This window comes from Schistocerca cancellata, chromosome 1, assembly GCF_023864275.1.
Source record: "Schistocerca cancellata isolate TAMUIC-IGC-003103 chromosome 1, iqSchCanc2.1, whole genome shotgun sequence".
Classification (NCBI taxonomy): domain Eukaryota; kingdom Metazoa; phylum Arthropoda; class Insecta; order Orthoptera; family Acrididae; genus Schistocerca; species Schistocerca cancellata.
This window is the reverse complement of record NC_064626.1, coordinates 1159005924-1159032521: the sequence shown is the minus strand read 5'-3', so window position 1 is coordinate 1159032521 and position 26598 is coordinate 1159005924. Positions and strand designations below refer to the sequence as shown.

The following is a 26598-nucleotide window of genomic DNA, read 5'->3' as shown; positions in this document are numbered from 1 at the left end:
TAAGGTACCACCTGACACCTTGTATCATTTTTTGTTAGACCTTAAAGAGAGTTATATCACTGAATTTGTTTGATCTCATCTCATTTTTATCTTTTAGTGAAATTGAAGTTGATATTTGCTGTGAATTAGTGTGGGAGAGTAACTGAAAACCGTCTCTACGTAAGTTTAGAACAATCTGTGGACTAGAAGAAGAAAAGAAATTTTACAGTCTGCGGAAGCACCCATGTTTACATGAGAGATACATGCAATCTCATTATCCGGAACTAAATTAACCGCTTATTCCGCGAAAATATGTTTGCCTCATCTCCAGTAGTTTCGTAATCAACAGGAATATCCGCCCAGATGAGCTACAGTTAGTTCTGCTTCAGGGCGGTAATTTGTTCCGATTACGCTGTGCTCCGGATTAGTTCTATTCGCTGGATATTCCGCGCTATTCTGAACCGCGTCGTAGAGCTTGCGGATTACCCTCTCCCCGTTATCCACAAACTGAATTATCCCGAAAGTACTTTCCGAGTTGCTGTTGCTGCAAGAAAGAAAACTGAATGTTTATTTCCTGCATTAAGGGCGCGCTTCTCCACGAAGGGGCGAGTGCAGCGAAGAAATGAGCGCTACACACCTCTGTAAGTGTGCACTAAATATTTCTCTTTTTATGGATGCAAAGGAATGAAAAAAAGAAAATATTGTAACAGCAAAAGTCTGTATTTTCAATATGATCATTCTTTTGCCTTTAGCTTCGTCAGAAAGATTTTGTAGAGAGCAAAAGAATAGCCTATCCACAGAAACATCTACTTCAGAATTTGTTGGCAGTATTTTTCTGCAATTGTTTTTACATTATAACATCTAACTAAATATTTGATGAAACGACTCAGGTCATAAATAAAGTGAGTGATACAGTTTTTCATTATGAAACTCACTGGAAGGTTGAAACTTGGCGCCAGATCGGGACTCGAAGCCGGGACCTGGGCTCACGTGGACAATGCTCTTACTTGCTAGGTTGACCAGGCACGATTCACGACTGGCCTTCGCATTTTTACGCCTGTCAGTAGCTCTCTCATTTGCAAACTCAGCTAGAGAACCATTTTGATATTTTGATTACATTAACTAAAAAGGCTACTTCAGGTGCAGTATGACCTAGCCCTTCTCCTGTCATGGACACAGTACAGTTTAAAACAAAAGAATTAGAGCTGCAGTACTCAACAAAAAAATAAAATATACTATTTGTGTCATATTTGACTAAGGATTTCGGGTGGAAATCATTAAAATAAAGGCGTTTTCCTTTGCGACGGGATCTTCTCACGAAATTTCAATCACCAGCTTTCTCCTGCAAATGTGAAAATTTTTGTTGACCCCGACATACATAGAAACTGTCATTATAATAAACTAATGGACATCAGAGCTAGCACGGGAAGATACAGGTGTTAGTTTTTTCCGCAGTCTGTTCGAAGAGTGGTATAACGGAGAATTAGTGTGAAGATTGTTCTATGAACTCTCTAGCACACACTTACCTGTGATTTCCAGAGTAGCCATGTATATGTAGATACAGGAAACACGTCTGGACTGGATCAGATACATGCGAGATTCTACAGAGACTATGCGAAAGGAATTGCTCCTCTTCTAGCAGTATTTTAAAATAGGAATCCAGAAAAACAAAGGCTACATTGCGATTAGAAAAAAAGGGCAGGTCAGTACCGAAAGGTGCTACGACAGATGCACATAAGAATTAGAAAGACCAACATAATAAAAGGAACTCAGAGCTTGGACGGGAAGATCTGGGTATTCGCTTTTCCCACATGATGCTCGGGAAAGTACGCGAAAGAACTTGCCCCCCTTCTAACAGCCGTGTATCGCAAGTCTCTAGAGGAACGGAAGGTTCCAAATGATTGGAAAAGAACACAGGTAGTCCCAGTCTTCAAGAAGGGTCGTCGAGCAGATGTGCAAAACTATAGACCTATATCTCTGACGTCGATCTGTTGTAGAATTTTAGAACATGTTTTTTGCTAGAGTATCATGTCGTTTTTGGAAACTTAGAATCTACTACGTAGGAATCAACATGGATTCCGGAAACAGCGATCGTGTGAGACCCAACTCGCTTTATTTGTTCATGAGACCCAGAAAATATTAGATACAGGCTCCCAGGTAGATGCTATTTTTCTTGACTTCCGGAAGGCGTTCGATACAGTTCCGCACTGTCGCCTAATAAACAAAGTAAGAGCCTACGGAATATCAGACCAGCTGTGTGGCTGGATTGAAGAGTTTTTAGCAAACAGAACACAGCATGTTGTTATCAACGGAGAGACGTCTACAGACGTTAAAGTAACCTCTGGCGTGCCACAGGGGAGTGTTATGGGACCATTGCTTTTCACAATATATATAAATGACCTAGTAGATAGTGTCGGAAGTTCCATGCGGCTTTTCGCGGATGATGCTGTAGTATACAGAGAAGTTGCAGCATTAGAAAATTGTAGCAAAATGCAGGAAGATCTGCAGCGGATAGGCACTTGGTGCAGGGAGTGGCAACTGACCCTTAACATAGACAAATGTAATGTATTGCGAATACATAGAAAGAAGGATCCTTTATTGTATGATTATATGATATCGGAAGAAACACTGGTAGCAGTTACTTCTGTAAAATATCTGGAGTATGCGTGCGGAACGATTTGAAGTGGAATGATCATATAAAATTAATTGTTGGTAAAGCGGGTACCAGGTTGAGATTCATTGAGAGAGTCCATAGAAAATGTAGTCCATCAACAAAGGAGGTGGCTTACAAAACACTCGTTCGACCTATACTTGAGTATTGCTCATCAGTGTGGTATCCGTACCAGATCGGGTTGACGGAGGAGATAGAGAAGATCCAAAGAAGAGCGGCGCGTTTCGTCACAGGGTTATTTGGTAAGCGTGATAGCGTTACGGAGATGTTTAACAAACTCAAGTGGCAGACTCTGCAAAAGAGGCGCTCTGCATCGCGGTGTAGCTTGCTCGCCAGGTTTCGAGAGGTCGTTCTTCCCGCGAACCATACGCGACTGGAACAGGAAAGGGTGGTAATGACAGTGGCACGTAAAGTGCCCTCCGCCACACACCGTTGGGTGGCTTGCGGAGTATAAATGTAGATGTAGATGTAGATGAAATAAGTCCGCAGCTCGTGGTCGTGTGGTAGTGTTCACGCTTCCCGCGCCCGGGTTCCCGGGTTCAATTCCCGGCGGGGTCAGGGATTTTCTCTGCCTCGTGATGACTGGGTGTTGTGTGATATCCTTAGGTTAGTTAGGTTTAAGTAGTTCTAAGTTCTCGGGGACTGATGACCATAGATGTCAAGTCCCACAGTGCTCAGAGCCATTTTTTTGCTCGGGAATGGTACGGTCGAGAAATAGCCTGACAGTGGTTCCGTTGTCCCTCTGTCAAACACTAAGGTGTGAGTTGTAGAGTAGTCATGCAAATATAGAACTAGAAACTGCGGGACCTCTGACAGCGAGGGTTTCGTATCATGTCCTTCTCAAATTTCTCATGAATGCATTTCAGAAACCAGCATAGAAAGAATTGTTGAACTGGACCTATATTGTTCGAGACTACACTGTTCTGCAAAACATCAAGACGAGCTACATAATGTAATACAACACCAGGCGAGGAGGCGTAGTGGTTAGCACACTGGACTCGTATTCGGGAGGACGACGGTCCAAACCCGCGTCCGGTCATCCTGATTTAGGTTTTCCATGATTTCCCTAAATGGCTTCAGGCAAATGTGAGGATGGTTCCTTCCCCACCCTTCCCTGATCCGATGGAGCTGATGACCTCGCCATTTGGTCTCCTTCCCCAAAAATCAACCAATCAATGTAATACAACATATTAAGTACTTGATGGAACTGGATAAAAGTCTGGAAGGATGTTGTCAGTCGTGCACAGGGAGCAGGACGTCACATGGCATGAGATAAGCGTAACTTTAGCGCCAAACGGTGCTGGCCCCGCAACAGGAAGCAATGGAAGGAACGGGAAAGACAGTGTGTGTCAATCAAACAATGGTTCAAATGGCAATGAGCACTATGGGACTTAACATCTGAGATCATCAGTCCCCTAGAACTTGGAACTACTTAAACCTAACTAACCTAAGGACATCATACACATCCATGCACAAGGCAGGATTCGAACTGTGACCGTAGCAGTCGCGCGGTTCCGGACTGAAGCGCCTAGAACCGCTCGGCCTTAAAGGCCGGCTGTGTGTCAATCAGTGAGTTGGGTTGGGTTGGGTTGTTTGGGGAAAGAGACCAAACAGCGAGGTCATCGGTCTCATCGGATTAGGGAAGGAAATCGGCCGTGCCCTTTCAAAGGAACCATCCCGGCATTTGCCTCGAGCGATTTAGGGAAATCAGAGCGATATAGGGAAATCACGGAAAACCTAAATCAGGATGGCCGGACGAGGGATTGAACCGTCGTCCTCCCGAATGCGAGTCCAGTGTGCTAACCACTGCGCCACCTCGCTCGTTCAGTCAGTGAGGAGTTCCTGTGGTGGCGTTCTGCATTACAACACAACCCGGAGATAACACTTGGCTGACTTCAGACGGGGAAGATTCATCGGGAAACTGGAAGAAGGGCGAAGTGTGACGAGCGTAGCCCAGGAGTTTGGTGCTGCTCACAACACTGTTTCACGTGCATGGGGAGCGTTCCGAACCACAGGCGGAGGAGCTGGTGGACCACGGTCAACTACAGCTGCAGGTGACAGCTACACTGTGCAACAGGCAAGGGGGGGACCCACGCGAAACAGCGGCTGCATTTGTAACCACATTTAACACGAATGCAAGGCACGGAATCTCCCACTCCATGGTGACACGATGACCCCATTCGGGTGGTCTCTTTGCCCGACGACCAGGCCATTGTGTTCCGCAGACACCTGCACATCGGCAGCACCGTTTGGAATGGTGTCAAGAGCATAGTGACTGGATCATCGAGGAGGGGGTCGCGCGCTCTTCTCGGATCAAATGGTTGAAATGGCTCTGAGCACTATGGGACTTAACTGCTGTGGTCATCAGTCCCCTAGAACTTAGAACTACTTAAACCTAACTAACTTAAGGACATCACACACATCCATGCCCGAGGCAGGATTCGAACCTGCGACCGTAGCAGTCGCGCGGTTCCGGACTGAGCGCCTAGAACCGCGAGACCACCGCGGCCGGCCTTCTCGGATCAGAGCACGTTCAGTCTGAGTAGTGATTCTGGACGTACCCTCAATCGGGAACAATTAATGCATCCAGGAACACTGCCGAACACATTATGGTGGTGCTGGTGTTTCAATGTCGAGAGACATGGGCTTACTGACCTGCTTTGAACACGATACACTCAGTAAGTAACGTTATTGTTCCACTGCATCCCCTCCCCACGTGCGTCTTTTCAGCGGTGTATTCGGCTCTGGGTTCATTTTTACGAATGACAACGCGCGACCTCATCGAACAGTCCAGATGGAAGTGGTTTTGGAACGAGTGAATATTCGACGAATGGAGTGACCTACCCTTCTCCCCGACTTAAATCCAATCGATCATCTGTGGGATAAGTTGGGGAGACGAATTTCAACACGTCCACACGCACGAACGATCATCCAGCACTAGTCAGCTGCGCTGGTGGAGGAATGGTACGCCCTCTTCAAAACAGGGTTCTATTTTCCACTTTTGCCGTGATGCTTTTCACATGTTCACATGTGTGTGAAATCTTATAGGACTTAACTCCTTAGGTCATCAGTCCTAAGCTTACACACTACTTAACCTTAATTATCCTAAGGACAAACACACACACCCATGCCCGAGGGAGGACTCGAACCTCCGCCGGGACCAGCCGCACAGTCCATGACTGCAGCGCCTCAGACGGCTCGGCTAATCCCGCGCAGCCGGCCGCGGTGGCCGAACGGTTCTAGGCGCTTCAGTCCGGAACCGCGCGACTGCTACGGTCGCAGGTTCGAATCCTGCCAGGGGCATGGATGTTTGTGATGTCCTTAGGTTAGTTAGGTTTAAGTAGTTCTAAGTTCTAGGGGACTGATGACCTCAGATGTTAAGTCCCATAGTGCTCAGAGCCATTTGAACCAATTTAATCCCGCGCAGCGTGATGCTTTTACTAGTTGAGAAGTAGCTTCAGACTTTTATGCCACTCTCAAGTGATTCTGAGGTTCTGCACTAGAAAAGTATGCCAAGTTTGCGTGGTCATCCTCCGCAGCAGGCATAGAAATACTTGTTTTCTAAATAAAACCTCCTTTTCTTGCTTCAACTTAATTTAGTTTTCCCAGTCGCGCTTCGCCTTTTTCTTACTGTAATTCATCTTCAATGTGATTGTTTGTTGGCATCTGTGTTTCCGCTAATCTGGTCTCGAGGTTGCATTACCACTTCACTTCGGAAACGTAAGCACAGTTTTGTAATCCTAACTTTTTCTTTCACACTGCTCACCATGTTTCTCCTTCTTTGTGGTGTACTATTATTCTTTTCCCGCTACCTATAGGTATTCTTTAGAACACCGTGCTTTTCACGACGTAAATATTGTGAGTTCATTATGTGTTTCCCTATGTTTGGTTTATTTACCTACATGTTGCCAACCTAACGAAGTATATGTTGAAAACTAACATCTATTCGTGGTGTTTATAAGGAGGAAACACATAATGAAGTCACAATATTTACGTTGTTAAAAGAACAGTGTTCGAACAAATAGCTGTAAATGGTTGCAAATAATAATAGTGCACCACAAAGAAGAAGGAGAAACATAGTGAGCAGTATGAAAGAAAAAGTTAGGAATACAAAATTCTTCTTATGTTTCGGAAATGAAGTGGTAATGCGACCTGCAGGCCAGATCAGAGGAAACACAGATGCCAACAAACTATCCGACTGAAGATGTCTTAAAGAAAGAGAAAGGCGAAACGCGTCTGGTAAAAATAAATTAATTTGCAGAAAAAAAGGCGGTTTTATTTACAAAACAAGTGCACCTTACGTATTTGAACGACAGTGGCTTTAAATTGGTGTTCTCTATTGGTGTTGACTGATAAATGCTGGCTTGTTCATTTCACATCTTTCTTTTCCAGAACCACAAAATCATCTGATAATGGGCTATAAGGTTCAGGCTAGAAGTGAACAAATAAAAGCGTTACAGAAAAAGTGAAAAATGCCTGTTTCTTTTAATAAATTCGTTGCTGTGGTACCCCCTGGAGGAAAAAAGCTCTTTATCAACCTTGTGGCCAGCATGGGTGCAAAGGATACATTGGCGTCCATGCTGACCGCACACCCTATTAGGAACCATGCCTCACCTTTCTAATGTCGAGAGGACCGTCATAAATCGCACTGAAATCTGTGTAATTATTGCCTTTGAATAAAAGTGTAATTTCTGTTCCTCTCCTTGCGTATTTCTTTCAGTTACCTTCTGTAGTATATTGTAGCAGTTCTTTCTACATATGGTTCAAGTTTCATCGAGCTATGTTACTTGGCACATCATGTGAAACTTAGTTTCGTCCTTAAACACTGCTGGGCGGTGTAGTAATGGTTGTTCTTGTGGTCTTCAGTCCGAAGACTGGTTTGATGCACCTCTCCATGTTACTCTATCCTGTGCAAGCCTCATCATCTGCGAATACCTAATGCAACCTGCGTCCTTTTGAATCTGGTTCTGTATTTATCTCTTGTTCTTGCTCTATGATTTTTACCCCCTACACTTCCCTCCAATACTGAATTGGTGATCGCTTGATGTCTCACAATATGCTCTGCCAACCTACCCCTTCCTCTATTCAAGTTGCACAACAAATTTCTTTTCTCCCCAATTCTGTTGAGTAACTCCTCATTAATTAAGTAATCTTCTGCATTCTTCTGTAACACCATGTTTCAAAATCTTCTATTCTCTTCTTCTCTAAACTATTTATCGTCCATACATGGCTACCCTCCATACAAATACTTTCAGAAAAGATTTCCTGACACTTAAATCAATAATTTTCAATGCTATAGGATCTGCAGCTGCGACGATTTTTTTGAATGCTTGCTTGATGCCTTCAGCTGCCAATCTCTTTATTTCAAGTACGATTGTACAATTTCGTCCTTAGTCTATTTTCAAGTATGCTTTGCAACAACTGCTCGAAAGTAACGTGCTCCTGAAATAGCGTAAATGATCTCGGATTTACTTTATGAACATAACAAGGAGTCAAAGGTGCAACGACATATATGGGATAATTTACTACTAAAAATGATTCATAAAATACTTAAATTGTACAATCGTACTTGAAATAAAGAGATTGGCAACTGAAGGCATCATGAAATCTTTGAAAAAATTTAAATCTATATTCGATGTTAACAAATTTTTCTTCTTCAGAAAAGCTTTTTGTCGTTGCCAGTCTACATTTTGTATCCTCTTCTACTTCAGCGTTGTCTACTATTTTACACATAACAAAACTCGTCTGCTGCTTTAAGTGTGTCATTTCCTAATACAATTTCCTCAGCATCAACTGCTTTAATTCAACTACATTCCATTATCTTTGATTTGCTTTTGTTGATGTGCATCTTATATCCACCATTCCGAGACACTGTCAATTCCGTTCAGTTGCTCTTCCAAGTCCTTGGCTGTGTCTGATAGAACTACAATGGCATCGGCAAACCTCAAAGTTTTTATTTCTTCTTCGTGGACTTTAATTCCTACTCCAATTTTTTCTCCTGCCCTGCGGAGTAGCAGCGTGGTTTGATGCGCCTTGCCACGGTTTGCGCGGCTCCCTCCGATGGAGGTTAGAGTCCTCCCTCGGGCATGGCTGTTTGTGTTGTCCGTAGGGAAAGTTAGTTTAAGTTAGATTAAGTAGTGTGTAAGCCTAGGGACCGATGACCTCGGCAGTTTGGTGCCATAGGAATTTACCACAAATTTAAAAAAGATAATTCTTTTTTTTCTTTTGTTTCCTTCACTGCTAGCTCAGTGTACATGTTGAATAACATAGGGTATAGACTACAACCGTGTCTCAATACGTTCTTAACCACTACTTCCCTTTCATGCCCCTCGACTCTTATAATCATTTTTGGTTTAGTTTTAGTTTGTAGTAAGTTCCTATGGGACCAAACTGCTGAGGTCATTGGTCCCTAAATCTAACTTAAACTAACTAACGCTAAGGACAACACACACAAGGGGTGAGCCGCGCGAAACATGGCAAGGCGCCTCAGAGCTCGCGGCTACGCTGCGTGGCTTATAAAAAAATATTCAGATGTGTGTGAAATCTTACGGGACTTAACTCCTAAGGTCATCAGTCCCTAGGCTTACACACTACCTAACCTAAATTATCCTAAGGACAAACACACACACCCATGCCCGAGGGAGGACTCGAACCTCCGCCGGGACCAGCCGCACAGTCCATGACTGCAGCGCCTCAGGCCGCTCGGCTAATTCCAAGCGGTGGCTTATAACTGCAAGTGGTTTCTGTACAAATTGTAAATAGCCTTTCGCTCCCTATATTTTATCCCTGCAGCCTTTAGTACTTGAAAGACAGTACTCCAGTCAACATCGTCGAAGTCTTTCTCTAAGCTTACAAGTACTATAAAAGTAAGAGTGCCTTTTCTTAACCCATGTTGTATGATAAGTCGTACGGACAGTATTGCCTCGGGGGCTCCTACATTTCTCCAGAATCGAAACTGATCTTCCCCGAGGCTGACTTCTACTAGTCTCCGCATTCGTCTGTAAAGATTCGTGTTAGTACTTTGCAACAATGCCTTATGAAGCTGATAGTTCAATAATGGTAAAAAGCGTTAAACTGTACAGGGATATTACAAATGATTGAAGCGATTTCATAAATTCACTGTAGACCCATTCATAGACATATGGTCACGGCACACTACAGATACGTAGAAAAACTCATAAAGTTTTGTTCGGCTGAAGCCGCACTTCGGGTTACTGCAGCCAGAGCGCTCGAGAGCGCAGTGAGACAAAATGGCGACAGGAGCCGAGAAAGCGTATGTCGTGCTTGAAATGCACTCACATCAGTCAGTCATAACAGTGCAACGACACTTCAGGACGAAGTTCAACAAAGATCCAGCAACTGCTAACTCCATTCGGCGATTGTATGCGCAGTTTAAAGCTTCTGGATGCCTCTGTAAGGGTAAATCAATGGGTCGGCCTGCAATGAGCGAAGAAACGGTTGAACACGTGTATCTGGACATGCTGGAAAATTGGCTCATGCCACAACTGGAGACCGACAGCACCGACTTCATCTTTCAACAGGATGGTGCTCCACTGCACTTCCATCATGATGTTCCGTAGTTCTTAAACAGGAGATTGGAAAACCGATGGATCGGTCGTGGTGGAGATCATGATCAGCAATTCATGTCACGGCCTCCACGCTCTCCCGACTTAACCCCATGCGATTTCTTTCTGTGGGGTTATGTGAAAGATTCAGTGTTTAAACCTCCTCTACCAAGAAACGTGCCAGAACTGCGAGCTCGCATCAACGATGCTTTCGAACTCATTGATGGGGACATGCTGCGCCGAGTGTGGGAGGAACTTGATTATCGGCCTGATGTCTGCCGAATCACTAAAGGGGCACATATCGAACATTTGTGAATGCCTAAAAAAACTTTTTGAGTTTTTTGTATGTGTGTGCAAAGCATTGTGAAAATATCTCAAATAATAAAGTTATTGTAGAGCTGTGAAATCGCTTCAATCATTTCTAATAACCCTGTATACTTGGTGTGTTGACTCATTAATAATTGTAGATCGCTGTTTTCTTGGAATGCCGCCCCATTCCTCTTTGTTTTTATAATCCAGCGCACATAAGCTGACCTACTACTGTAAGAAGTTAGCGCACTATCTTCCGCGGGCCGTACCTCGCAGACACCCCGCCCCCACCGGCGCGGCTAGGTGCGCCCGTAATTACGGAGGTGACGCGCTGAGGCTGTCGGCCGCAGGAGGCTGTCGGGTTACATCGCGGCGCTGCCGCTCACTAATGAGCGTTTGCGGCGGCAATCCCCCTGGCGCGCTGATCCCCGCCGCGAGAGACAAGCCGCGCGCGGATCCCTTCCTGCGTTTCAAAAGGCCGCCGGCCCAGGGCAGGGCATCGCACCCTCCGCCACTGTCCGCGGCGCTAATGATCGGCCGTTGTCGGCGCCGCGCGGCCCTCGAGCGCCACCCCTCTCCTCCCCTCTCCCCCCCACACCTTCCGCTTCCCCCGCGGTGTTTGTCGGGAAATAAAGGTGCCCCGCGGCGGCGCGCAGCACTGGGCGCTAACGACGCTCTGTTGTTTTAGCTCAGCCCTCCCACACAGCCAGTCTGCCGCGCCACTTGCAGCATTTCCGGTCGCTGTGATCGATTCCCTAAGTGTAACATGAACCAGCCGCGTATCACCCACATTCGTCACCATATTCACTCCCGTCATTGTCATTAATTTAACTCTTTCGGAGCCCACAACGTGTTCACTGGCTTGTGTTGTTCACTTACCTATGGATATGAATGGATTTGAACGCCCGCCACGATTAGTACTGCGCGCCACAGGCTAGCCAGCCAATCAGAAGCCGCCAAGCACTCAGCGCAGCGGCTAAGTCCGCTTCAAGGTCACCCGCCTAGCGAGCAACCAAGAGAGGCACAGCCTCCTACTTTCAAATGAATAGTGTTTTTGCTCTTTTAAAAAAAAATATCTCACGGAGATAGGTAAGGATGGTTCTCGGGTAGGTGGATCAATCTTTATTGTCTATAATACAACATGCAATCACCATTTATTTTTATTTTACAATTTCCATTGCCAACTTTAGCCCATATAAACAGGTACTCGTCAGCATTCAATTTCTTCTTTCTTCTGGTAGTCAATACAAATGGCATACTGGGAACAAGCGTACCATATGGAACCTTAGCTAAAAGTCCTGTTGTCTCTGCTATACTCCATGTTTTCCAGGCTAAAATATTAGCATCTGGAAAGGCTTCAAGGCCACCGTAGTCACAGTGATTGCCCCACACTGCAGCTAGTGTAAGCCATGTACTGCCTCCAAAAAGAGCTTGTACATCACATGTAAAGTTCAGGCGGAGTCCACGAAACACATTGGGACCTCCAATCAGTTGTTGTTTATTGAACTGCGTTTGCGAACTCTAACGACAAAGCTCAGAGGTGTTCTTTACCGATTGTTGGACACTCTAGGTCGTTTTACAGAGTAAGTCGTTCGTTCATTAGTTCAATATTTATTTATTTAACATAAGTCACACACGACATTACAAGATTTTTTAAAAAAATAGGTAAAGTATAAATTTTATATCTTGACTTTAGTCTTTCAGTGTGCCCTCAAATTCTTCCTGTAGTATCACATCTCCCTCCTCATCTTCATCTGCTCTCTCTTCCGCCTCTACACTGCAGAGCCAAATAAACTGGTACACCTGCCTAATATCGTGTAGGGCCGCCGTGAGAACGCAGACGTGCAGCAACACGACGTGGCATGGACTCGACTGATGTCTGAAGTAGTGCTGGAGGAAATTGACACCATGAATCCTGCAGCGCTGTCTGTAAATCTGTAAGAGGACGACGGGGTGGAGATCTCTTCTGAACAGCACGTTCCAAAGCATCCCAGAAATGCTCAATATACCGAGCGAGGTGGCGCAGTGGTAGCACACTGGACTCGCATTCGGGAGGACGACGGTTCAATCCCGCGTCAGGCCATCCTGATTTAGGTGTTCCGTGATTTCCCTAAATCGCTCCAGGCAAATGCTGGGATGGTTCCTTTGAAGGGGCACGGCCGACTTCCTTCCCTAATCCAATGAGACCGATGACCTCGCTGTTTGGTCTCTTCCCCCAAACAATCCAATCCAAATGCTGAATAATGTTGATGTCTGGGGAGACTGGTGGCCAGCGGAAGTGTTTAAACTCACAAGAGTGTTCCTGGAGCCACTCTGTAGTAATTCTTGACGTGTGGGTGTCGCATTGTCCTGCCGGAATTGTTCAGGTCTGCCGGAATGCACAATGGGTATGAATGGATTCAGGTGATCAGACGGGATGCTTACGTACGTGTCACCTGTCAGAGTCGAATCTAGCAGTACTAGGTGTCCCATATCACTCAAACTGCACCCAGTCCACACCTTTACAGAGCCTCCACAATCTTGTACAGTCCCCTGTTGTCATGTAGGATCCGTGAGGTTGTCCGCATACCCGTACACGTCCATCCGCTCCATACAATTCAAAACGAGACTCGACCGAGCAGGCAACATGCTTCGAGTCAGCCACACTCCATTGTCGGTGTTGACGCATTCAGGCGACGCGTAAAGCTTTGTGTCGTGCAGTCATCAAGGGTACACGAGTGGGCCTTCGACTCCGAAAGCACGCATCAAAATTCGTTGAATGGTTCGCACGCTGACACTTGTTGATGGTCAAGTTTGATGGTCAAGTATTCAAATCTGCAGCAGTTTGCGAAAGGGTTGCACTTCTGTCACGTTGAAAGATTCTCTTCTGTCGTCGTTGGCCCCGTTCTTCCAGGATCTTTTCCCGGGCGCAGCGATGTCGGAAATTTGATGTTTTACCGGATTCCTGATATTCACGGTGCACTATTGAAATGGTCGCACGAGAAAATCCCCACTTCATCGCTACCTTGGAGACGTCGTGTCCCATCGCTCGTGCGTTGACTGTAACACCACTCTCAGACTTACTTAAATCTTGATAACCTGTCATTGTAGCAGCAGTAACCGATCTACTGCGCAGACACTTGTTCTTTTATATGGGCATTGCCGACCGCAGTGCCGTGTTCTGCCTGTTCACATATCTCTGTATTTGAATACGCATGCCTATACCAGTTTCTTTGGCGCTTCAGTGTATATTTTAACTTAAATCTTTCAGTGCGCTGTGAAATTCTTCCTGTAGCATCACATCTCCTTCCTCATCTTTATCTGCTCTCTCTTCCGATCCTATAATACTGCTGCCTAGCTGAATAAACTTGTTGTACATGTTTAAATATTTTAAAAGCTCTACCAGACGATCTCGGAGCAGAGAAGGTTACCACTGGGCCCATTTGCCAATTGGAATGTCAAAGAGGGATACCACCAACGTAACAGCCGTCAGGCCAAGAGGCGAGCATTGCCACACCGCTTCAGAGCGAGGCAGACGGAGACACAAACTTTGCCGTGTTACATAAGAAGGCATTTTGAGATAACACTATGTAAAATTTCAACACCCAAGTGGCACTGCAAAATCGAACACAGGCAGAAAGACCCAAGCTCGTCGACCCAGAATAATTATTCAATTACCACGGGAAGGAAAAGAGCACTCATGCGCCCAGAGCCACCACGTCGCACGCATGAGATGGGCTCTTTAAATTAAGAAGCATTCGAAGCTCAAAGACACATTCGGTCTGGCTGCCATTGTTCCCGTGTCATTAGACCCAAGAGAAAGACAGTATACTGGGTTTCAGTGAAACAGGACGTAGCTGAACGATGAAGCCCTGCCTGTTACCTGCTTGCTGAATTCGACACCGAGATGCAGCCAACCTGATGCATACTGCAGCCATGGTCTGCTATTCCCGCCTAATGGGTCTAGATGACAAGACTGGCGTGCCGCCAGCCCTCCTCCACTACGGACTATCTGCCAGCTGCCATCTCTGTACCGACCAGGCGTGGTGCGTTCACACAGCCTCTTGGCCAGCTCATGAGTATCTCTGGGTCAATCCGTGGTGAATGACCAGCGTCTAGTCTTCATGACGACCTACGTCCTGGACCACAGTGAGCAGTCTCCAGCTGAGCTCGCGATGGACTGTCTTCAAGGGCGCTGTGTTGGGAGCCGCATTGAATCACGATACGTTCGGAGGGCGACGCGTCCTCGTGCCCACACTGCCGCGAACACAGCAAGTGCTCATGTCATGACTTACTGACAAGGCATCAGCACTTCTACGTGGCACGTGCATTTATGCCTGGCCACCAACCACCACTCTGAAGACAATTGTATCTCTGTACACTTCGCACGATAAAAAAATTTATTGCAGTAATCACTGTGTCACTGTCGCCTCTGGGCATGAACTGGATCACTCATCCACACCCCGTGTTCTTCCTCATGTTCAAATTGTCACTACAGTTCCCTGGCTGGCAACAATATTTCCTTCAAGTTCTTTTCCATCATTTAGTCGATCTATACATTTGGTCCACCATTCGGCTTTTTCTTCTCTGTCACAGGCTTGCTATCTGAGCACTTGAAATTCATACAGCTGTTTCTCTTTCCACTGGAGGTCTCTTTAATTTTCCTAAGGGTGTTATCTAACTTTCTCCTACCTATGAAGGCTCCTGTAACCTCGCATTTGTTCTCTAGCCATTCCTGCTAGGCCATTTTCTACTTTCTGTCAATCTCACATTTTATCACTTGTATTCCCTTTCACCTGCTTAATTTGCTGCATTTATATATTTTCTACCCTTCATCAATTAAAAGAAATATCTGCAAACAGTAACTAGCGTAAAATACCTTACAGTAACCATCCAGAGTGATTTGTTTCCTCTAATAGTCATTTGTAGTATGGGTGTCAAACTAACTACCAGTATTCAAGCATGGGTCAATAAGATACTTTGTGAGCCACCTCCTTCATTTCCTGAGGGTTCTTTCGGTGAACCTCAGTCTGGCGTCTGGTTTTCCTATCATCAATTTTATGTTGTTGTTTCACTTAAATTACCCACCTCCATATCAGAGGTTCCAGTCACATGCCTGTGCGATGGTACTCGACTCAGAGGCCAGCTGGTTCGAATTCTGGTCTTGGACGAAATCTTTGCAGCCAGTGTCTGATCACCAGCCTTTGCACCAATCTCGTGGATTAAGTTTCAAATCTCTGAGAGTGTTTCTTGAAGTAAGTACGTGTGACACTTGTGACACTGTTGATGGTGATCTGTCATATGAGGACATTAAGCTTGGAGACCCCGTTTTCTCTTCTTTCATCAACATGAAGGAATAAAACCCTAACACTGCATTACACATGCATCCAGTTCACTCACATCCTTCTCACTTTAATCAAATATTTTCATGGGGTGGTCATGTTAATTGTTCCATTTGACAATGTTAGAGATAGAGGGTAGCCAGATGCTCTTCCTGTCGCCACCCTTTTCCCCTTCTGCCCCTTCATCTCCCACCACACTCCCCCTCCATCTCCCCCTGCCCCTTCCACTTCTTTTCCTTACTTTAACCCCATATTTTCGTGGCCTCATCATGTTACTTGCTCCATTTGATGATGTTGGCGATAGAGGGAAGCCAAATGATCTGCATGTCGCTACCCCTTCTCCCCTTCTGTCACTCCATTTCCCACCCCACTGTCCCTCCTTCCCCTCCCCCTCCTTCCTGCCACCCTTTCCCTCTCCCTCCGCCTCCTCCTTTCCCCCACCCACTTCCCTTCTTTTACACCCCCCCCCCTCCCTGCTCATCCCATCTCCTTCCCTCCTCTTCCTCCTTTTGTCCCCAGCCTCTCCCTTTTCCCATCTCCTCCTCCATGCCCCTCCTGTCCCCTCTCCCCTTCCCCCTCCCATTTTCCATTTCCCTCTCCCTGCCCCATCCACCCCCTCCTACCTTTCCCTCCACCCTCCCCCTCCTTCCATCCTTCTCCTCCCTCATCCATTCCTCCATCGCCTCCCACCCCTCTCATCTCCCCAACCCCCTGCCCCCTTCCCAGAAAGGAATTTGTGTACTCCAACTGTCTGCATTGAAGTTATCGCATATGAAAGTGCGAGAACGTTTTCTAAAAGTTGACGAATTGTGTTACTTAGAAGGGACATGGATATCAGTCTAGTATTCACCTAGCCACATGTGGCAAACAGCCTGAAAACTGCATCCAGACTGGTGGCACACGCACCTCGTCGTTAATCCTCTAGTCAGATACGATCCAGGGACAGCATGCTTCTGGAGTTCCAAAAGTGGCATGCTAACCTATGCAGCTGCTCTGACAGTTCCATCCAGACACTCATCTATACTCCACAGATACACATATGTAACAACCCGCATACATCGCCAATGGAATTGGCCAGTATAGGCAGAGCACGAACACCCTTTCTGACAGGTGACTGAACCCGCGTAGTGGTTGTTATTTATTTAACTCTTACTCACTTACCTTGACTCTTATTCACTTACTTTAGACCCAGGTACTGAGAGAGTCCATACTCTGTCGACAAAACTCAATCATTAGAACTCTTTACTGAATGTTTGATCTCAGAGACCATGCATCTCATATGGCTCGTTACAGAGTCATGTGACTAACTCATTCCCTCATTACTTCGGTAAGGCACTCATGGTATTCCAAGATATTTGAAAAATCACATAAAATATAATTTTATAGGCTCATATTAGTCGCAGCGATCCACTAATGCACACGTGAGTTGGAAGAAAGTACTCCATTGGCTTACCAAGGTTTGCTCTCTCTCAGTTCACATTCCTTGATAAGGTGGTGGATGGATTGGCTTGGAGCACCACAGCCACAGTTTGTTGTTGGACGTTTGCTCCACTTGCATAGGTTTTCTGCACAAATACCGTGTCCCATGCAGATTCTGTTTAAAAATTTTCCATATATTGCGATGGGTTGCAAAAGCACTGGTCACTTCTGATGGATCTATTAAGTCACCTTGGTATCAGGGGTTGGTTTTATTCCAGAATTCGAACCATTTGGCAACGAGGTGTTGACAAGACGCCAGTGTGGGTTTTGGCGTAGTAGAAATTTCTAGCCAGCTGGAGTATGTCCGAGTATGTCCTGGAGGATTGTTCAAAATGGTTCAAATGGCTCTGAGCACTATGGGACTTAACATCTGAGGTCATCAGTCCCCTACAACTTAGAACTACTTACAACTTAGAACTACAACTTAGAACTAACTAACCTAAGGACATCACACACAGCCATGCCCGAGGCAGGATTTGAACCTGCGACTGTAGCGTTCGCGCGGTTCCAAATTGAAGCGCCTAGAACCGGTCGGCCACACCGGCCGGCGGAGGATTGTTCAGATTATCTTGTATTCGTTAGCTGCTTCCCGTATGCGCAGGAGAGTCTAGCCGAGTGCGGGAAGTCATACATTAGTAGACTTGAAACACCCAGTTACCATCCTCATTGCAGTATGTAATTGGACGTCAATCATTTCGGAATGACGACTGCTCAACCAGACCAGCGCGCAGTATGCGGTTACAGAGTGCACTAAGGTCACTGCTGAAATTCTTAAAGCTTTTGCCGAAGTTCCCTGTGTAGCTGTCATATATCCTCCTCTTTCAGGCGGTATTCGTAACATGTTGTTTGAAAGATAAGATTCTGTCCAAGGTCACACCTAGATATTTGGCATGCTTTTGGTGTTGTGAGCACCGTGTTGTTAAAAGAGATACTGACTTGACGATTAACGTCTCTCTTATTTATTGAAAGCAACTAGCTTCGGTCTCGCTAAGGTTAAAGTTGTGTGACAGGTATCATCCTAACACGGACAATTTTATCATTGAGGATAGAAAGTTGTGAGAAAGTCAGACATTTAAGTCAGTATTAGCTGGCCAATGTTTTCGGCCACAATAGAAGCGAAGGAAGGAGTGACGGGACACATCGGAGAAGAGTCAATAACGCCCCTTCAATTTGGCCATGAAATGCATATTAGAAGACTGTAGAGTGCAGAGTACTAGCGAAACAGTAGATACATACCTACCATCAACAACGTATACAAAGACTGGGACAAATAGTTTTAAACCCAAAGTTCAATAAATGCATTGAGACGCGGTTCTCAGGCTAAACATATGCATGAACACCTCTTATTTATACCATGTATATGAAACCCAAATTTGGGTGCAATAAATACAGGTCCGTTATTTGAAACTGATAAACAATATTTTATTCAAAATAATCTCCATTGCTATTTATACGTTTCTCCGACCTCTCCGGCAGGAGATAGAGAAGATCCAAAGAAGAGCGGCGCGTTTCGTCACAGGGTTATTTGGTAACCGTGATAGCGTTACGGAGATATTTAACAAACTCAAGTGGCAGACTCTGCAAGAGAGGCGCTCTGCATCGCGGTGTAGCTTGCTCGCCAGGTTTCGAGAGGGTGCGTTTCTGGATGAGGTATCGAATATATTGCTTCCCCCTACTTATACCTCCCGAGGAGATCACGAATGTAAAATTAGAGAGATTAGAGCGCGCACGGAGGCTTTCAGACAGTCGTTCTCCCCGCGAACCATACGCGACTGGAACAGGAAAGGGAGGTAATGACGGTGGCACGTAAAGTGCCCTCCGCCACACACCGTTGGGTGGTTTGCGGAGTATAAATGTAGATGTAGATGTAGCTATGAATGTCACACCAAAAGCACAGTTCTTCTTTTGAAGCAAACCAGTCGGCGAGCCATTTCCGTACATTTTCATTCTAGTTGAAGAGTTGTTCAGCGAGAGAGTGTCCCAATGACGCAAATACATGATAATCTGACGAAACCCAGTCTATAGAATAAGCCGCATGCCCTAGTATTTCCCAATTGAACGGCCTGATCGTTTCCCTGACCCGTTTCGCAGTGTGTGATGGGGCGTTATCAAGGAGTAAAATGACTTTGTGTTGCCTTTTTCCATATTCCGGTCGTTTTTCAGGTAAAGCTCGATTTAAAGCTATCATTTCCTGTTGGTAGCTATCTGTGTTAACGGTTTCACCAGGTTTTAGCACCGCCGGCTGGTGTGACCGAGCAGTTCTAGGCACTACAGTCTGGAACCGCGCGACCGCTTACGGTCGCGGGTCGAATCCTGCCTCGGGCATGGATGTGTGTGATGTCCTTAGGTTAGTTAGGTTTAAGTAGTTCTAAGTTCTAGTTGACTGATGACCTCAGAAGTTAAGTCCCATAGTGCTCAGAGCCATTTGAACCATTTGTTTTAGCAGCTTATAATACATGACACCCTTCTGATCCCACCAAACACAGAGTATTGTCTTCTTTCCAAAACGATTTGGTCTTGCAATGGATGTCGATGGTTTGCCAGGATTCACCCATGATTTACGACGCTAAGGATTCTCAAAATATATCCATTTTTCGTCACTACCCGACGGATAAACGACTTTCTTAAACCTGATACTTTCAACATAGCTTTTCAACATTCGAGGAATAGTTTATACTAGATATATGAAAAAAAAGTTTTTCGAAATTCCAGGCTCATCAAGCGTTCATAGTATCGCTAAGGAGAGAAGACACGACATAATTCCTAAGGAGATACGGCATAAATACGGAAACCTCTGTGATGGACGGCCTCAGAATGCAACAAATGAACTGCGTTGTCAGTTTATTTCTCTCCCCTGTTTAATACTAATTTATTGAGGATTTAATGTGTAGTCCGTATTTTATGAAATAAATCCGATCAGCTCATGCGTCACGTATAAGCCGGCGAAGTTGTATCACACCCTATCACACAAGATCATACAGCAGCTACCCCATACATCATAAAAGCTGCTCGAAAATTGATATTGTGTTAAAAAGAGAGCGTCTCCTACTGCTCTTTCTGTTGTATACTTTTATCCTGTCTCCTCCAATGTACTATCAAAATTTGCTATCCCATTTGTCTGATGCACATTTGTCCTTTGGGCTTGAAGTATTCTGTCCGGCTTGAAATATTTTTCGTGACGTAAGCTTGTAATTAACAATTTATAAATTATTTTTACGGTTTGGTGACTTCATGTCTCAACCAAATACCACATTTTCAATATACGGTCTAAGACAAAAAAAGACGTACCTCGAAGGAGTTACGGTAATTGGCCACAAACTGGTATTCATACAGGTATCAACGGACAGTGCGAAACTGTAAACTTTGGCGGCCGGTGGATGAATGTGTGTCGCTGCAGCGAAGTTTCACCGCGCAGCTGACAAGAATAGTAAGCAGGCGACATTTCGATACGTCTGTATAAAATCTCTGCGAATTTCATCCCTTGTACTCAGTTGGACAGTGACTACGCCTCCAAACAGACAGGTGATAAATATATGCATATATCGCCTACAATTGAAATAAATGAGCCCTCGTTCGCAATTTTTTAGTCTTATTAACTAGATTTCAACACTTCTAAGAGTGCCTTCATCATAATTTAGACATTTAATGTGGTCTATAACATAATTACAAATTTGCGGAAAGAAAAAATATTTTTATATAAAAAAGTGTAAGTACTTACTAACGATACAAGACAGAGACAGTAATTACATGTCACGTATAAAATAAATAACAGGCCAGAAGGGCTTTAGTCACAAAATATTTAAAAGGAATGTACTTACACTTTTTTATATGCTGTTGTTGTTGTTGTGGTCTTCAGTCCTGAGACTGGTTTGATGCAGCTCTCCATGCTACTCTATCCTGTGCAAGCTTCTTCATCTCCCAGTACCTACTGCAACCTACATCCTTCTGAATCTGCTTAGTGTATTCATCTCTTGGTCTCCCCCTACGATTTTTACCCTCCACGCTGCCCTCCAATACTAAATTGGTGATCCCTTGATGCATCAGAACATGTCCTACCAACCGATCTCTTCTGCTGGTCAAGTTGTGCCACAAACTTCTCTTCTCCCCAATCCTATTCAATACTTCCTCACTAGTTATGTGATCTACCCATCTAATCTTCAGCATTCTTCTGTAGCACCACATTTCGAAAGCTTCTATTCTCTTCTTGTCCAAACTAATATCGTCCATGTTTCACTTCCATACATGGCTACACTCCATACAAATACTTTCAGAAATGACTTCCTGACACTTAAATCTATACTCGATGTTAACAAATTTCTCTTCTTCAGAAACGCTTTACTTGCCATTGCCAGTCTCCATTTTATATCCTCTCTACTTCGACCATCATCAGTTATTTTGCTCCCCAAATAGCAAAACTCCTTCACTACTTTAAGTGTCTCATTCCCTAATCTAATACCCTCAACATCACCCGACTTAATTCGACTACATTCCATTATCCTCGTTTTGCTTTTGTTGATGTTCATCTTATATCCTTCTTTCAAGACACTGTCCATTCCGTTCAACTGCTCTTCCAAGTCCTTTGCTGTCTCTGGCAGAATTACAATGTCATCGGCGAACCTCAAAGTTTTTATTTCTTCTCCATGGATTTTAATACCTACTCCGAATTTTTCTTTTGTTTCCTTTACTGCTTGCTCAATATACAGATTGAATAACATGGGGGTAGGCTACAACCCTGTCTCACTCCCTTCCCAACCACTGCTTCCCTTTCATGTCCCTCGACTCTTATAACTGCCATCTGCTTTCTGTACAAATTGTAAATAGCCTTTCGCTCCCTGTATTTTACCCCTGCCACCTTTAGAATGTGAAAGAAAGTATTCCAGTCAACATTGTCAAAAGCTTTCTCTGAGTCTAAAAATGCTAGAAATATAGGTTTGCCTTCTTCTAAGATAAGTCGTAAGGTCATTATTGCCTCACGTGTTCCGATATTTCTACGGAATCCAAAGTGATCTTCCCCGAGGTGGGCTTCTACCAGTTTTTCCATTCGTCTGTAAAGAATTCGTGCTAGTATTTTGCAGCTGTGACTTATTAAACTGATAGTTCGGTAATTTTCGCATCTGTCAACATCTGCTTTCTTTGGGATTGGAATTATTATATTCTTCTTGAAGTCTGAGGGTATTTCGCCTGTCTCATACATCTTGCTCACCAGATGGTAGAGTTTTGTCAGGACTGGCTCTCCCAAGGCCGTCTAAAAAAAATTTTTTTTTCCCACAAATTTTTAATTATGTTATAGACCACTTTCAATGTCTAAATTCCGATGAAGGCACTCTTAGAAGTGTTAAAACCTGGTTAATAAGACTAAAAAATTGTGACCGAGGGCTCATTTGTTTCAATTTTAATTTATAAACGGTCACTGAACCAAGCAGCCATGATCAAAACTTTGCACATATCGGCATTTGAGAGAGGACGACGCGTAGTTGGGCTCAAAGAAATCGGTCTTGGTAATCGTCGAATCGCCTAACATTAGAACACAAGCGATGATACTATTCAACGATGTTCGCAGGAATGGGTGAGCCATGGCCGAAGCCAGCGTCAAGAAAGAAGTGGTCGATCTAGAGAGACGACAGTAAGTAAGGACTGAGCAATCGCCAGCGAGGCGCTCAGAGCCCCGGATTCAGGATTATCATCGATGCGACGCGCCACTGTACTTCACTGAGCACAACGATCATTAACAGGGGGCTCACAGAAATGGGGTTCAGCTCACAGCGCCCCTTGTGCCAACTACCATTGACTTCCGTACAGCAACAAACCAGTTTGCAGCGATGTCGGGCACATACGACCTAGAATCTCACTGACTGGGGTAAAACTGCCTTCATTGATGAGTCTCGCTTCCAAAGTACCTGGAGACGCTCCCGACAGCGGTGGGATACCAACCTGAATCCAGTAAAACAATACCAATCGCCTTTATTTACGTTTTGTTTTTAGACTACCAGTTTCGACGATACATTGACGGCAAATCATCGAATAGAACAGAAGTGATATCTGGCGTTCATCAAGGTAGTGTCATAGGTCCTCTGCTGTTCCTGATTTATATAAATGATCTAGGTGATAATCTGAGCAATCCCCTTAGACCAATTCCAATTACAAAATGATCTAGAGAGAATTTCTGTATGGTGCGAAAGGTGGCAATTAGCGCTAAACAAAGAAAAGTGCGAGGTCATCCACATGGGTACTAACAGAAATCCGATAAATTTGAGTATACGATAAATCGCACAAATCGACTATCAATTCGACTAAGTACCTAGGAATTACAGTTACGAGCAACTTAAATTGGAGAGACCACGTAGATAATATTGTGGGGAAGGCGAAACAAAGACTGCACTTTGTTGGCAGAACACTTACAAGGGAACCTCCCCATCGCACCCCCGCCAGATTTAGTTATAAGTTGGCACAGTGAACAGGCCTTGAAAAACTGAACACAGATCAATCGAGAAAACAGGAAGAAGTTGTGAGAAACTATGAAAAAAAAGCAAAATATACAAACTGAGTAGTCCATGTGTAATGTAAGCAACATAAAGGACAGTGTAAGCTATGGAGCGCCGTGGTCCTGTGGTTAGTGTGAGCAGCTGCGGAAAGAGAGGTCGTTGGTTCAAGTCTTCCCTCGAGTGAAAAATTTACTTTCTTTATTTTCGCATAGTTATGATCTGTCCGTTCGTTCATTGACGTCTCTGTTCACTGTAATAAGTTAAGTGTCTGTGTTTTGCGACCGCACCGAAAACCGTGCGATTAATAGACGAAAGGAAGTGCCTCTCCAATGGGAACCGAAAACATTTGATCGCAAGGTCATAGGTCAACCGATTCCTCACAGGAAAACACGTCTGATATATTCTATACGCCACTGGTGACGGCATGTGCGTCACATGACAGGAATATGTAGTCGACCCACCTAACTTGTACACTTGGCGAATGGGTAAAAGGATTCTTCTACCTTGCCCGATTTAGGTTTTCTTGTGGATGTAATAATCACTCCCAAAAAAGTGATGAAAACATAAGAGTTTGTCACGTAAACTGAAAATAAAAAACTTTTCACTGGAGGGAAGACTTGAACCAAGGACCTCTCGTTCCGCAGTTGCTCACGGTAGCTACGGGACCACGGCGCTCCTGAGCTCACATTCTCCTTAATGTTACCTATATTGTGCATGGACTAGTCAGTTTGTATATTTTGCTTATTTTTTCATAGTTCCACAGAACTTCTTCCTGTTTTCACGATTCATCTGTGTTCAGTTTTTCAAGGCCTATCCACTGTGCCAACTTATAACTAAATCTGAGGGGGGTGCGATGGGGAGGTTCCCTTGTTAGAAGATGCGTCAAACCCACTATTGAGACAGCCTACGTTACACTTGTCCGTCCTCTGCTGGAATATTGCTGGGCGGTGAGGCATCCTTACCAGGTAGGATTGACAGAGGACATCGAAAAAGTGCAAAGAAGGGCAGCTCGTTTCGTGTTATCGCGCAATAGGGCTGAGAGTGTCACTGATATGATACGCGAGTTGGTGTGGCAGTCACTGAACAAAGGCGGCTTTCTTTGCGGCGAGATCTATTTACAAAATTTAAATCAGCAACTTTCTCTTCCGAATGCGTAAATATTTTATTGACACCCACCTACGTAGGGAGAAATGATCATCATAATAAAATAAGAGAAATCAGACCTCGATCGGAAAGATTTAGGTGTTCCTTTTTCCCACGCGCCATTCGAGAGTGGAATGGTAGAGAAGTAGTATGAAAATGGTTCGATGAACCATCTGCCAGGCACTTAAGTGTGAATTGCAGAGTAACCATGTATATGTAGATCTTCACGCCTATACAGTGAAGGCTATAACCCAGCAATAAGTACATATTAAAATTAAGATACAGAACGTATTGTCTAAAAGATGCAAGTGTTGATAATTAATTTACGTAATTAAAAAATATACAGTGAAGCTTATAACAGAACAATATTCCATAGATACTCCCCAGAAGAATGATGTTAGGAATTTTCTGCCCAAACAACTGATGTGGGTTCCATCTTCCAAATAGTGTTCATATGAATAGAAACATAAAAACCATGTCTTCTTGTTGAAAAGGGTGTGTTTTTTGAAAAGTTAACATACGTAATACCCACTTTTCGGTTGTGGTGTCCATTGTCTTATCATATGGGTGGACATACGTTTCCATTTTATTTTTTTTACTTTTCGTGTTTTTATTTTTTACTTCTTACAGTCATTATCCTATAGTGTTCTTTTGGTTCATCCTTGTTGAATGTTGTTTAATAACCATTGAGTACAGCTATGGTGTTTCCATAGTTGTAATGACTTTAAAGGTATCGTTCCTTTATGTATATCTACTATAAATAGCACCATAGCTTATAGTATACACCTTTACTTTACCTGATATATATGATCCTGTTACTTATTTTACATATGATTAATCGGTCACTTTACCCGTCTTTTACTTTCTGACAAAAAAATGGCTCTGAGCGCTATGGGACTTAACATCTATGGTCATCAGTCCCCTAGAACTTAGAACTACTTAAACCTAACTAACCTAAGGACATCACACAACACCCACTTTCTGACAAAACCGGTAGAGTCTGTCATGTATAACCATACATTTTTACAGACAACGGATATACCGGACTGATCGTTGCATTACTGTGACACTTCTGTTTTATAAACACTTCCATTAGGTTACTAAGGATTTCACAATATGCATGAATAACCAATTAATTTCTGATGGAACATATTACGTAGTATCATGTAGATTTTAATTAAGACTGAGTTCTTTTAATTGTGTAAATTAATATGTAACACTTGCATCTGTTAGACAATTCGCTCTGTATTTTAATATGTACTTATTTCTCTGTTATAACCTTCACTGTATATATTTTAATTTCGTAAATTAATATGCAACACTTGCATCTTTTAGACAATACGCTCTGTATTTTAATTTTAGTATTTACTTATTGTTGTGTTATAACCTTCACTGTATACGCCTAAAGATGACGTAATGTACCGTCGAAACTGGTAGCTTACAAATAAAAAAGTAAATAACGGCGATTGGTATTGTGTCATTGGATGTTGACCAAATGTAGTCCCATACTCCAGACAGAAGGTGGAATTACATTCACCAACCTGAATGTCGCTCGTCATACGACCCGACAACCAGCACTGATGGTCTGGGATGTCATTTCATTTCATAGCTGAACCTCTTTGGTTCTCATCCGCGGCACCCTTACAGCA

At 44.1% G+C, this 26598-nt stretch overlaps 1 protein-coding gene across 1 annotated transcript in view; it reads left to right on the top strand.

Moving 5' to 3' along the window:
• Positions 1-26598, top strand: part of LOC126137422 (tubby-related protein 4) — a 554251-nt gene that overhangs the window by 378641 nt on the left and 149012 nt on the right. The window lies entirely within an intron of this gene.